The sequence below is a fragment of the Muscardinus avellanarius genome (assembly GCF_963383645.1).
Source record: "Muscardinus avellanarius genome assembly, chromosome: 14".
In the NCBI taxonomy this organism is placed as follows: domain Eukaryota; kingdom Metazoa; phylum Chordata; class Mammalia; order Rodentia; family Gliridae; genus Muscardinus; species Muscardinus avellanarius.
In genome coordinates, this window is record NC_137800.1 from 2,557,189 (window position 1) to 2,571,834 (window position 14,646).

The 14,646-nt window shown below is 42.3% G+C and overlaps 1 protein-coding gene across 1 annotated transcript in view; it reads right to left on the minus strand.

Annotated features, from left to right (window-relative positions):
- The window catches only part of CSMD1 (CUB and Sushi multiple domains 1), a gene marked incomplete at both ends in the record, with an annotated part of 1,592,168 nt that overhangs the window by 788,993 nt on the left and 788,529 nt on the right, over positions 1 to 14,646 (minus strand). The window lies entirely within an intron of this gene.

Consider the following 14,646-nt stretch of genomic DNA (forward strand, 5'->3'; position numbering starts at 1 on the left):
GGGCTTTCCTTCCTCTGCCATTAGGGGGGCCATTCCGTGGTGGCGCAAGGGGCAGGTTGCAGAGGGGCATCAGCTGACAGGAGCTTTATGTACAGCGCACAGTCGACCAGGCTGAGGATGGTGCTAGGGAGCCGGCCTGAGCCTCACAGACACGCAATAGTCAATCAGAGCGAAGAATAGCTCGATCGTTTAAAGAAGTATCTTTCCTTAGACTCGTAAGGCCAATGTCTAGGCATAATAGAAAGCAAAGCTGACTCAGTTTCTCTGCCACCTTAGGTGTTCTGAAGTCTACGCCTGCCCTTCTGTTGGCCTGGGGTACGCTCCCCCCGCCCCTCCACCTGGAGACCAGGACGAAGCCCCAGGTCTTAGCAATAAGCGCCTCTGCAGACCACCACCATCAACACTAACCCATCCTCTGCGCTCATTCCCAGGGCTCCGCCAGCTGCTCCGCCCCACGGCCTCCTTCCTGCCTTAAAGACTTGACTCGACCTTCTATAGTCTCACTTAAGTGCAATCATGAAGCAACGGGACACCTGGACTCTAAGAACTTTCCCTGGACAGCATAAAGGGAGTGGACGTGATAGTGTTAGGGGTGAAAGCCTGTCTGTGTCTCTGTTTCTCTCTGTCTCTCTGTCCCTCTGTCCCTCTCTCTCTCTCTCTCTCTCACACACACACACACACACACACACACACAGGACCTAACTTTTCCTAATGAGTCGAGGGAATTACTAAGTAAGCTTGCTATTAGTTGCTCTAACTATGCTACAGTGTACTTTAGAAAAGCAGCTATTTACTCCACAGACCCGCCCCTTCTCCATTTCCCTACGCCCACAGGCACGAGTACAGGTGAGGAAGCGCCTGAGCCCCGGCTGGTCTCCGCGGGGAGGGCTGGAGGCTGCTGGTATGGGTGGCCTTGCTCCTGAAGCCCATGGAGAGCTGGTCTCTGCCCTGGCCACTTCACCACTACACGCCGTGAAGGTCTCTGAGGCCTCTCTACACCACCACATCATCACTGCAAAGAATTATTGGCCCTCCTTGCCCCCAAGCCAGGCAGGGGCAGCGGAGGAAGCTAAATTAGGAGCCACAGGAAGAGAGGAGGTCAAGTTCTCTTCCCTTCTCTCCTCTGGAAAGCACTGGAGTGGGAACTGCTGAGGACCTGTGAATCCTCTTTTATCCCGGCTTAGAGAATGGCTGCCCAGCCATCGCCCCAGCTGGAGCCCTCCTTCTCAGTCTCTCTGGAGCAGAAACCAGCTCCCTTCCGCTTAGACCCAGTTGGGTTTCAGTCTCCTGGATTTAGTCTTTGCGCTAATATAATTATGGCACCTTCCTGAAATTCCTAACTCATAGGGAGCTCGCTTCTCCTCATACTGGACTCTAAGTGTGTCAATAACTTATGCTCCACATTTCTGAGATTCCTAAATCTTAGGGACTCACCGCCTCTCATACTGTACTCTAAATCTGGATAAGCGATAACTTACCTTTATGCTAGACTGTGAAACACATGCAGTGTGTGGGTGCCAACCCAGTGTCCCACAGGACATTAACGTGTGGATGTTCACCCCAGAGAGCGCGGTGCAGAAGGAGCCCGCAGAAGTCCTATGGCAGGCCACTCTCCGAGGACTCGAGGACTCCGCGCTGGGTGATGGGCACAGAAGACCAGTCACCATCCGTCGACCTCTGGCAGCTCAGTGTTAGAAGACTGCATGGATTTCTCTTTGAAATCAGTGAAAATACAGAGACATTCAGACTGCTTCTGATTTTTGTTTTGTTTTGGGTGCTGGGAATTGACCCCAGGACATCCGACCTCTGAGCTATACCCAACTCTACCTTTCTTTTTTATTTTTGAAACAGGGTCTCACTAAGTTGCAGAGAGTCCTACTAAGTAGCTGAGGCTGGCTGCAAACCTGCGACCCTCTAGTCTCGGCCTCCAAGTCCTAGGATTGCAAGCGGCTCCACCACACTCAGCTGTTCCTCCGTGAGTAGCACACAGTATGTCTACAAATGTGTGTATTTGAGCACCTAGGCACCCACTTTATAAATGTGGATAAATCTACCAAGCCAGACAATAGAAGAGAATAGTAACATGGTTGCGTATACATATTTTATTTGAGTTGTACTTATTCAATGATGACAGTGACATGGACCACTGGAAAGCAAATTGAAAAATGAATATTTCATATAATTATCTGGTTAATTATGCAATTTCCTCATTTAATGGTTATATTTTAGGGGTATCAGATGATCAGTCTCAAATGAATAGAAGTTAAAATAATTTTCTCGTAATTGGTTTTGTTCTCAAGAGGCGAGGCTACAATGTTTTTCCAAAAAAATTATTTGGCTACAAAAAATAATTGTCTTTATAATTACTATAAGTTTTAAAACTCTGCTCATCAATTGATCCTGTGAATATCTTAATCTCAACAAATATCAAAAGATAGATCAGCTTTGTGGAGAGAAAACTGTTGTCCATAAATTATAAAAATGCATAAAACATTTCATATAAACAAAATTCCAAATCAGCTCATATTTAGCAGCTTCATGAATTTTAATGGGCATAAACTGTAATTATGAGAAATAACATAAATAACTTAATGTAATTACAGATGTCACTGAAATAGTGATACAAAAATTTTTAAGTCACCATGTATTGATTGAAAATAAAAATGTTCTGTCATGTAGGACAGATTGACTTGGGTATTTAATATTTAAATAAATAAGAAACTTCATGAAAGAAATATTCAGTCAATTTTTTTTACCTGAAATGACTAACACTAGAGAAACTGCATGATTGAATTAAAGATGTGATTCTTTTGGTACTATGCCATTTTATATGAATATGAATAAGTTAATATTTTAGCTTTAATTAAGGCATAAAAATACCTCAAACGTACACACCTTCTCCCAGATTTTCTATTTCTGCTAGTTCTCTTCACGTGAAACACCAGTGAGTACAGATTTCTTTCTGTGAAAGTTTGACATGAGCACAGATCTCTGGTATCTGTGGATTTCTAACCTCATATAACTAATGATCGCAAAGGACGGAGCTGAGGTTTGAGCATCAGTGGCTAAGAGCGTTTGGGGAGGGAGCGGGTGTGTGTGGTGGGAAACCCAGAGAAGGAATCTGAGCAGGTCAGCCTGACTCCTGGTCTTGGTCCCTTTCTGCAGGGCTGGGGATGGGGGCAGCTCCACGGGGGCGGACAGCTCGCTTTTCCAGGGGGTCCAAGTAACAGTGACCCTGGGCTTCCCAGCCACCGCCTCCGCTCCACGGGCCTGGGGACAGTGACGAAAGTCAGCAAGGCCCAGCCATGCACCTTCCACTAGTTGGCCAGACAGAAGGAACGCAAGTCTCTTAGCGTGTTTCACCTTTGGTAGAAAAAGCGATAGGGAAACTGCTTGAAAGTGTAGGAGGAAGAGCTGGCAAGGCTCTAGGAGGCAGCTGGGAGGAGGAACAGGAGCTGTCTCCATGACGCACACTGTGATTAATTCAGGACCACCCAGCGCCACGACATGGAAGCTGTTTATTTATGAAGCGATGTTTGTAAATGGCGTTTACTTAGGATCCTGTTGCTTTATGGATGTGGTGCAAACTCAGGAGGCGGCTCCAGGGGACGCCACTTCTCCTCCCCTTGTTTCCCTGGGAACAGAGAAACTCCCACTGCCATCCACTGAGAGTGCTTTAGGAGCCTAGAGTGCTGAGCAAAGAGAGGCTACTTCAAGTCACACAGAAAGGAGTGCAGAGTGCCGACTCACAGAAGACGATGGCCTTTACCATAGGAGGGCCCCTCGAGGGGATGCCCGAAAACCTAGAGGGACCCAGAGGAAAAGAAGCTTAAAAGGCATTAAAGAAGTGGTACAGCAGGGAGGCTGGGACATGTGTGACCCCAGTCCCTGGGAGGCTGAGAAAGGAGGACTGCAGGTTGGAAGCCAGCCTCAGCAATTTAGTGAAATCCTTTTTCATAATAAAATATATTAAAAAAAACAGATGGGGTGTAGTTCAGAGGTGCAATGTCCTTGGGTGGGTTTCGCTCACAGTACAATTAAATAAATGTGAATTACTGACTGAAATCATCTCTATAGCACTCTCTCAACCTGTGCGGCTTCTATAGAGCCATATACATGTATAGGAAGTTAAAGAAATTGCAAAAAGTTTGGAAAAAGTAAAAAAAGTAACAATAGGGAATGAGGGTTGGCATGAAGCCAAAAAACAGACTACAAGGCAGGGACCCCTGCTCTCTGACTGTGGTGAAGAAGTTCCGTTGCACAGACTACAACCTGTTCTCCAAAAGTATTCCCAGACGCAGATCCCGGGACAGTCGGCTTCACGATAGCGCGAAATATAATTTTTTCTATTTTTCTGTTATCTTAGCCCTTGTTCTTTTTATAATTAACCATTGGAATATCCAACTAACCCCAAAGGTAGCATGAGAAAAGTAGTCATCTACTGATTATATGTTTACCAGTCAAATTTAGGATTTGACCTCTCTGTATAAGAAATATCTTCTATATAAGAGCAGGTCAGATTTCCTGTGATTTGAGCACACTGGTAAAGTGAATCCCTAGGTCAGTTGTTCATTAAAGATGATAGAGATGGCTTTTCCTCTTCTGTTGCCAGCGATCTTCTTAGGCAGAAGGATGAAAGCCCTGCTGTGTCCTCTGGGAGCTGAACATCCGGGGCAGGCCCACAGACGCCGATAAGAGGGAGAACCGGGCGTCACTGCAGCACAGCTCAGGAGAGCAGCCATGCTGGGTAGGACCCAGGCTGCTGTGCAGACAAGGAACCTGGCGGCAGGTGGGCGCTGAGCCCAGAGGGCTGCAAGACCTGCCAGGTGACGGGGTGAGGGGTGACGGTCCAGGCTGCGGAAAAGTTTTGCTACTGCCATTTTCTCAGTAATGGCGAGATAAATACCGGCTCCTATCCACAGTTGGCAAGATGAAAGTGTCTCCGGGGGCATCTCTGGATGTTGGGTTCTAGGGCGAGAGCAGTAGCAATGCTTCATTGGACAAAAGCTTTGCCCACTACAGTAAAAGGCAGGGAGGGCAGGCTTCAAATAAAGATTCTAGATGTTTCCAAAGAAGGTCAGTTATTTGATGTAAACATACATATTACAAACACATGAACAAGGGAAACATTCTTTTTTGTTTTTTGTGGTACTGGGGGTGGAACACAGAGGCTTTCTATCTCCGAGCTATCCTCCCAGACCTATTTTATACTTAATTTGGAAACAGGGTCTCACTAAATTGCTGAGAGCCTCACTAAGTAATTGAGGCTGGCTTTGAACCTGTGTGATCCTCCCGTCTCAGCCTTCCAAGCATGGGGATTACAACCGTGCGCTACCACGCCCGGCAAGGAAGACATTCTTAGAGGAAACTGTAACTTAAATCACTTTCTGCACTGAATCTAGGCTAGGGCCCTGGACCCCACCCAAAGCACATTCTTCTCAGGTTCCGTGCTGCACACCCTGGTCCTGATTGCAGGCCTGTGACGTGGGTGTATTACACTTAGACTAAGAACTAGTTATAGTTAGATACAGAATGTCCCCAGAAGGGTTCACCTGTTGATGCTCAGAGTGGATGGAATCAGGGGACGAGGGCTTCACTCTTGTCACTGGATAGGCCCATCACAATGCACTTACTGGGCGGTGACCAGGGCAGGTGGAGTGTCAATGGTTAAGGTGGGCCTAGCCTGTGGCTTTAGGGACGCGCCTTTCTCTTAGAACCCCTTCAGGCTCTCGGGATTCCAGCCTCGGTGATGTGAGCGCTGAGCCTGACACGCTCTCTCCCTCTCTCTCTGCTTACTGCGTCCACAGCCACAGGTGCTTAGACATGGACTGAACCTCTAAGTCTCCAAAAAACAGTGAGTGAATCAATCTGCCTTCCTCTCAGCTGCGTGGTCAGTTGTTTGGGATTGCAGCAGTGAGCACGTTGGCGGAGACAGCCCTTCTGCACTGCGGCTTCCCAGGTGAGGCCCGTGATGGCAGAGCCACGTGGCCTGGGTCAACAAACTCACTCAAGGCAGAGTGCGGTGTCCTGCATCCCTGCGCCCTCCTGCCCAGGCCTGGACACCGCGTGCTCACTTCTACCAGCCCTGGGGATGGGACGCATGAGCAATACTGCTAAGTAAAGTACCGCAGCCTTAGTGGTCAGGGTGAAGAGTGTGGTTGTGTGGGAAAAGGTATTAACATGGTCATAGTGATTTCTATTTGCAATCCTAGTACTTGAGAGGCTGAGACAGGAGGATCACACATCCATGGCCAGCCCCAGCTATTTAGCAAGACTTCTGCAACTTGGTGAGGCCTTGTTTAAAAAAAAAAAAAATAGAGCCAGGTGTGGTGGCACACACTTGTAATATCAGCATTTGGGAGGCTGAGAAAGGAGGATCCGGGTTCTCAGCCAGCCTCAGCTACTTAGTGAGGACCTTTGCAACTCAGTGAGATCCTGTACCAGAATAAAGAATAAAATAATTGGCTGGAAGTGTAGCTCGGAGGTAGAATACCCTTGGGTTTAATCCCCAGTACCGCAATAAATAAAAATAAAAATAAGAAAGGAAGAGAGAAAGGAGAGAAAGAGAGAAAGAAAGAAAGAGGAAATAGGATTGGGGATGTAGCTCAGAGGCAGAAAGTCCCTGGGTTTGACCCCGCAAAAGTCTATTTACAACAGGTAAAGAAACAGGAAACTAGAAATCCATTCCCTATTCACACAGTAAGAAGTACTGTACTTGTTAGATCTGTTTAAAATTATACACAAAAAGCTAATGCACGTTGATTATTAATGGGGCCTAATTACCGAGCCATATAGGTTATAGCATTCCATTATCCATACACGATGATGAAAGAGGTATTACTCGTGAAGACTTTGGCACAATGCCCACCACCTGTCACTAGCTGCTCATGCCCGCTAAGCAGAACCACCACGGCTGTGTCCTCAAGCAGAGCACTCCACCGGAGCCCTGGATGCGGTGGGCGGTGCTCCTGAGGCCACACTGCTGTCCATGCCCCAGGGCTCACAGTGGGGTGGCCGCTGTGGCTCTGGGCTGTCCTCCAGCAGACAGGCGTAGCGCTAGACATCGCACTCCAGCAAGTTGCTCAGTGCAGGAGACATATGAGTGGCCTTTATTTTTAAAGTACACACAATGTTTTTTATTTAATCTCTCTTGGACATAAGACTTTCCAGAAACGCCTCATCTGAGAACTCCTGGTGTTCTGTAGGATGAGTCAGGAGTGTGACTGTCAGGAAGCAGGTGAAGGAAGAGGCCTGGGGCTCTCTGGTGCCTGAGAAACATTATCACTTCTAGACTGAATCCAAAGGTCATTGATGTCAAAGTAGCAGACAAATAAGAAACTGCTAGAATCCCTGGGACTTATGCTTGCATTCACGAGGTCTGGTCCATCACAGTGTTTGACCGAGATCCTCCCTTTCATGCGCTGTCTGGGTTTACATAGGATGCTGGTATACCAACTGGACTTTGTGGTAAGTTCTATAGGTGTCTGGACTTCCTGGATTGTCTTAGTACCTAAATATAATTAAGCAGAGAGTAAATCTATTTAACCTGCTCTACACCTTCCTGAAAACTCACATGAAAGAGTAGGAAACAACTTCTGAAATCTTTTCCAAGTTTTAAAATTAGATCTACTGAAATTCCAGCTGACTGAAAGTGAATATGTTTGCACATTGGAGCTCATGACAGCCTCCACCTACAGGGACAGCCATGGCTACATCACCCCTGCGTGACTCTGCCTGATCCGCTCCACGATGTCCTAGCTGGTGGTAAAGGTGTGTGGGGCTTTACCTGGCTTCACTCAGAGGCACCATTCCAAAAAGAATAGGACGTGGGCATTCTTTTATCCAGTTTTCAGCCTCCACACTTGAGATTGTACACTCATATACTCTGATCAGCTTGCCTCAAATCATAAAATTATTCAGTCTTTTAACATACCTGAAATTATTATTAAAATGTACTCAAAATAGTAATTCTGATAGCCAAAATATAAATATAGTGTTTGTTACAGTACTATTACCTAGCTTAAGTTTTCAGATTTTAATTTTTCTGTATAGATTACTTTTTGCTAACATGATTTACACAAAACACTTTTATACCAACTGTTCAAAACATCTTGTGAAAGGCAGTACCCCCACACCCATGAACAAGTCAGGTGCAGCTAACGTCTCAAGAACTGTGTCTGAAATAATTCTGCATGCCACTGAAGGCGATGAGCTTTCACAATTGGCCAGAAAATGGCTGCGATTAATCAGCATAATGGATGGTTATTGTGAATTTATAGCCCTAAACAGTTAACATTTTTTTTAATTTGGGAAAAATTATGCAGAATGTTTGAATCAACATACTACAAAATTTTGCCTTTATTTGATTAAATGCACATTGTCTATTACTTATGTTCTAACGTTACTTGAAAGTGCAGTCTTACTAACTTTATATTGCTGCATGGTAGCTAACCATTTTCCCACTGTCAAAGGAAAATCTCCTGTGTCTATAATGTGTGAGAAAACGCTCAGGAGTGAAGCTCAGGAAACAGCCAGGAGTCACTTCCTCAGGATTGACGCGTGGAGGTCCTTCCAGGAGAGGATGCCCTGTGTCCCCATGGTCGGCATCTCTCAGCACCAATACAGAAGAAGCCAGACCACCCGTGGCTTTTCTCACTGTTTCCAGGACAGTTAACTCTCTTCTTGTGTTATTTAGAGACCCAAGGACACACCGGAAGAACCTACTGAAATCCAGGCAAATGGCAGGCTTCACAACACCGAGCTCTGTAATAATACAACACAGAGTCCTATTAAGAAGCAACCTCTGCTTACACTAAAATTAACAACATTCCTAGGTAGAGAAAGAGAAAATGGCTCTGCCATCAACCACACAAATGCTAACAGTTGCGGGAAGGTAAACAAATGGGAATCCTAGAAAATATCTGGACTACTTAGCTTCTGCAGAGTAGGTTTTAAAACATGAGTGGAGAATACAATGTGCAAGAGGACCCTTGCATCCACGGTGCTGGAGGTCCACCTGGAGAGCTTGCTCTCTGCCCAGGCATCACTCTCTGAGTGTGCTGTGGTCAAGTTAGGGAAGTTCTAAGAGGACAGTGGGCATCAGAAGAACAGCTGCTCGTTTAAACAGTTGTGCGATTGCATGCACCAGCCTGAGCTCAGCCCTGGGCTCCATGGAAATGTTGAGCCTCCTTTTCTGCATGTTCGCACTGGCCACGCCTCACAATCGAGCTGAGCTGACCATGGCCAAAGCCCACCTCCTTGTCTGCTGGTCCTCTGCACCTGATCGTTAGTCCTGTTGGCACAGTCTTAATGACTGGCGCTCTCCAGTGGGACAAAGCTTTATTCCTCACTGTACCATTGGATATGAACATTTCTCCATCCATTGAGGGCAGGGCTGTTGGACATGTCCTTTTGCCTCTGAGCCTGTTCCCAAAGGGTCCCTTCCATGAAAAACTAATGAGAAAGTAGTTGTCAAGGGCTCTGGGTGCTATGTTCTCCTGATTCTTTGAATGGACTATATTTATCTCTTTCCTACATGAAGTAATATGTTCAGGAGAAGTAATTATGAAAACTATGAATCCCAGCCAAGAACTGCTCTTTAAAATTCTCTGCATACCAAATTTTAGTTAAGTAAAATTTTTAAGTAAAGTATAATTTACGGGATTTGAAATTATTAAAGTAGATTTCGGTAGAAAAAAAGGCATTTCTTAGACTAATGAATATTTCCCAGATAATTTCATACTGTTGCAAAATTTTACACTTATTCCTTTTTTGCTCTACATAAAAGAAATTAGATTTCTCACTTAAAATGTTTAAATGTATTAAGTATATCTTGATACATTTCTATTGGGAAAATTTACATACAACTAAAGCTAGAATACTCTTCAATGATAAGATTATCTTTTATTTAATAATTTGTCCACTCATTCAGAAAGAACCTACTGTATGAATAAAATGCAAACCCATTACCTATTTTATCATGTGGGATATTAAACTTTCATATTAGATAACAAAAATTTGATAAGAACTTGTTTTATAGTTTGGATACTTGGGTGCCTGAACATTCTCCTGTAAACAGAATTAATAAAAATAGACAATGAGTCAGAGAGATGGTGCACGCCTATAATCCCAGTATTTGGGGGGCTGAGATAGGGGGATCACAGGTTTGAGGACAGCCTGAGGACTATAGCGATACTCTCAGCAACTTAGTGAGACCCTGTTTCAAAATAAAATATAAAACCGCACTGGAAGTGTAACTCAGAGGTAGAATGTTCCTAGTCTCTAGTACCACAATAAATAGACACACGGAAGTGAGTCTTTGGACTTGGAGAGCCAGATAAGGCTCATAGGGTTCACACAGTGTTTCCTTAGGAAAAGGGCAGAAAGAGCTCAGGACAATCTTCCAAGCAGAATGAAGAAAGGAAGATAACAAAGGGAAGTCTACTATTCTTGCCCTCTATGGGGGCGGGCAGGATGATGGAGCGCCTAGCTGCAAGAGACTCTGTGTACAGAGAGTGCACTTAAGGTGAAGGGGGCAAGGGTCACAGAGTAGCAAGGGTCCTGTTTGTCCTCAGTGGGATTACGCTTTATTTTCTAAGAAAGACTTGAGGCAGAGAGGAAAGAATATTAAGAGGAATGCAAAATTAAATTCATATTTTGCAAAGAAATCTCTCATGGAAGGACATCATAACACAAAGTCTTGCTATAGAAACAAGACAGGTGTCTTGTTACCAAATCCAAATATGAATACTGAAAATACACCATCAGGAGCCACAGGACTTCTGAAATTAGGTACTTGTAATGACTCTAGTAAACTTATTCATATGATCTTAAAAATTCAGAGTAATTTTGAATTTGTAAAAATAAAGACAGGAAAATTAAGTTATATGCCTATTTCAAGACATCACCTAAACAATCCAATGCAGAAAGAAAAAAAAGTCCTGTGTTATATAATTATTTATCATATAAAGATGATATTCTGTATAGATTAAAGCACTACATCAAACAATGGTGGAATGAATTTGCTGCATCTGAGGTGCATATAGTATTTTACTAAAATTATTTGCTGAATCACATATGTGATCAAATACATACAATAAACCAAAAAAGTCATAATCTTGTTAAGAATTGTTGTTACCACATTTATATCATCAGTTTTTTCCTTTATTCAAATATCATATGTTTGAAAAATAGTTGATTTCTCCATTTTATCTCCTATTATTTCCTTATATGAATTATTTATTCTTAAAATCAATCCTATTGCTATTTGTAATGGATTTCATTTGGTCTTATGCAAGGGGAACTAGTGTGATTGTTCACAAGGTATGGTGCAGGTGTTTACCAGGACCCTTAGGAAGAAGGCTACCTCTTCTGAGACAGGGATGTAAAATTCCCCCACAGAAGAGAACAGATCAAAAATTTCTGAAAAATCACTGTCAATTCTTTAAAAATATGTGAATATTCAACATATATAGACAGGGTACAAATCCATGAGACTATTTTTTGTGATAATTTATAAAAACTGAAGGAACTAAAAATAATTCTAATGCTCATCTCCAGGTGGTAGAAACACAGAAAATATTTACTTTATATTTTTTTCTGTTTTCTGAGATATCTCGAATGAGCTTATATGATACTGAAAGTAAAGAAGGCTCTGGTTTTCACAGAACATTTTAACTAGAAAAATTTACAGAGAGCCTGACATTTTCTAGTAAATGATAAGCTGTTCTTATTTTCTCCCCAACCTTGTTTATGGGAATAGGGTATGGTACCCTTGCTAACATCCCCAGACCGACGCCACTCTCGGTGTTGGGTAATGAGGGAACAGTAGGAGAACCTCTCATCCGCAGGAGGCTGGCACAAGACCCTCAGTGGATGCTGGAAAAGACAGTGCTAGACCCTACACACACACACACACACATGCACACGCACACATGCTCACTTAAAATATTTGCTGAATGAGTATTGAAGACATCTGGGATGATTTCTGTCCTGCATTGCTATCACGGTGTTTTCTACCATCATTCATAGAATATCACTATTATAGTCTTATTTTGGTCCTCTGTTTCTGTTCTCTGTTCTTTCTTTTTTGTCTTCTATTTTGGAGTGTTCAAATGATATTTTTCAGAATTTCATCTTAATAAATTCATGAGGTTTTTTTATTTGTATGTATTTTTCTAGATTTTTTTGCTTTGGAATTACAATGAACCTTCTAAATTATTTTCAGTTTTCTTGGAGTAGCTATTGCATCATTTTATTTTAAAATGTAGGCATATGCAACTGTATATGTCATTTTCCCCACATTCTTTTATTTATACTTTTTTGTATATATTAACATCTATATGCATTGAAAATCCCAAAACTGGTGTGACTTTTACTTAAAAACTCCTGTATACTGTAAAAAAGAAAGAAAGAAAAGAAGGATTAAAGGAAGAAAGGAAGAAAGAGAGAAAGAAAGAAAAGGAGAAAGGGTTTTCTTTTAATCCAGTCCTTTAGTGGGTATGGTGCTCTCCATCCGTCAGTGGAAATCTAAGCTGCTGCTTCTTGTCATTTGCTTGGAGTCTGAACAACTCGCCTTAGCAGGACACATCCTGCAGGCATGCCTGCTGGGGAGAAGTCCTTGTAGATTTCTTCTCTACCTTCTCTTCCCATTTTCAAAGGATGATTTCCCATGATATAAATGTCTAGTTTCGCAGTTTTTTGTTTTGCTTTTTCCTTAGCTTTCCATACTTTAAAGATGTTATTTTATATGAATGGCTCCTGTTTTTTTATGTAGTCAGAATTTAATACTCATAAGGATTTTAAAATCATCAGGGTTTAAATTGTTGTGACTTTTAGTTAACATGGCAGTTTCCAGGTGTTCTGGAGGGTTTCTTTGTTTGATTGATTTCCTTCTGTGTCTTTCAACAGCAGGTTGGCTATGGTGTGATAACTAAGATTTCTTTGTTGTTGCCCTTCTGAAATTGCCTGAGCCTCTGGAATCTTTAAAGTTCATCTGCCCTTACTTTCTTTTCTTTTTTTTTTTTTAATCTATTTGGTTCTGGTGATTGAACCAAGGGCCATTCTACCTCCAAACTACACCCCCAGTACTATTTTAATTTTTTATTTGGAAAACGGGTCTTAAGCTGTTGGTCATTCTTGCCTGTGGTCCTCCTGCCTCAGCCTTCCAAGTACTGAGATTACAGGCCTGCATCACCATACACTTCTTATTTTTTTTAAATGACAAAAAATTTGGGAGATTTCAGCTATTATTTCTTCATAGATACTTTCTGCTTCTCTCTCTCTCCCTTTCTCTCTCTCTCTCTCTCTCTCTCTCTCTCTCTCTCTCTCTCTTTCTCTCTCTGTTTCTCTTGACTCCTTCTGGAGTTCCAGTTAAACTTGTGCTAGATAATCTGATTTTTACCTATACTCTATTATTTTTTAAGTCTTATTGTTTCTCTTCTTAAGATTAGGTCTTTCTATTGGCCTAATTTTAAACACACTGACTAATATCATTTTCTTCTTTAAGTCCTCCAAATGCACTTAGTATTTTTAAGTGTTCATATATAATATCCTTCAAAACTTGAGGTTTTCATTTGGCTCTTATTATGTAATCCTTATTTCTTTGCTGAGATTTCTGGCTTGTTCTACCAGAGCATTACGCATTACTTACTTTATTTCTTTAAGCATAGGTATAAGAGCTAAAATATAAATCTAATATCTGTGTCATATCAAGGTTGCTGTAAGTTGTCGTTTTTGTTTTTCTTAAACTGTCTTGAAACTGCCTTTTATTTCCTTAATGCCTAATATGCCAGGTGATTTTTTAATTTTTTTTCTTGAATTGCTAGTGCTATATTTTTCCGTAATCACCCTTACTCATTTCACTGGCATCTCTGTCATCTATCTGATGTTGTCTTTACTGCCAAATATCTCTCTAACTTCCACATGTATAAGAGACAACATACATCTACCATTTGTTCTTTGGGAGCGGGTGTACGCACTCAGAATAATATTCTTGAGTTCCACCCATTTTTCTGTGAATGGTGTAATTTTGTTCTTTGTGGCTGAGTACAATTCTTTTGTGAGTATATACAAAAGTTTTTTGATCCATTCATCCATTGATGGACATCTAGGCTGGTTCCATAATTTGGCTATTATATATTGTGCTGCTATGAACATGAATATGCACATATGATTATAGCATTTTGATTTTATTTCTTTTGGAAAGATGTTCAAAAGAGCTATCCCTGGTCCATGTGGTAGTGAAAAAGATAGAGATTATCATCTATGTAATTGAGGAAAACTGAACTGAAGTAGGTTGAATCCCAAGCTCATTTTCCTACATGTTAGGACTTGTGTGTTTGTGGTTTGAATGCAACACCCACACAGTTACAGAGAGCTCCTTCTATTCCTCTGAATGCCAAGAATAAAATGACACCCAGAAATGAGAATACAGAGAGCCTACTTAATCTCTGGAACTTTCACCTTGCTTTCTGCTATTCCTTGTGAATTTTCTCTGTACCTGGATCCTTGAAGCCGTGGGAACTATCAATGTAAAACTCAGTGCTACAGGGAGCCTAAGACCCTATTTTTCACCACAACAATTTATAAACCTCAAAATAAACCCAGGTGCTTTTTGTAATGGAGCTGAGTTGAATCAGCATAGAC